General features: G+C 40.0%; 1 protein-coding gene across 1 annotated transcript in view; it reads left to right on the forward strand.

The window, feature by feature from the left end:
* Positions 1-200, forward strand: part of LOC119591669 (transmembrane protein 138-like) — a 5,215-nt gene that overhangs the window by 741 nt on the left and 4,274 nt on the right. The gene's annotated exons all lie outside the window — the stretch shown is intronic.

Below are 200 nucleotides of genomic sequence, written 5' to 3' on the forward strand. Positions count from 1 at the left end.
CTGTATATGTAGAGTTAATTGCTGGTAAGTGTACTGTAGGGAATTAGAGTGATTGTGGCTTTTAACTGATCACATACATACAAACCATAAGAATCAGCTCTTTGTTCACACTTCCTTCCATATATCCCTAAACATACTCACTTCTTTTTTTCCCTCCTCCCTTTGCCTCCTTGTGCATTCTCACATCCCTTTCCTCCCTG

Source organism: Penaeus monodon, chromosome 29 (genome assembly GCF_015228065.2).
Source record: "Penaeus monodon isolate SGIC_2016 chromosome 29, NSTDA_Pmon_1, whole genome shotgun sequence".
Taxonomy (NCBI): domain Eukaryota; kingdom Metazoa; phylum Arthropoda; class Malacostraca; order Decapoda; family Penaeidae; genus Penaeus; species Penaeus monodon.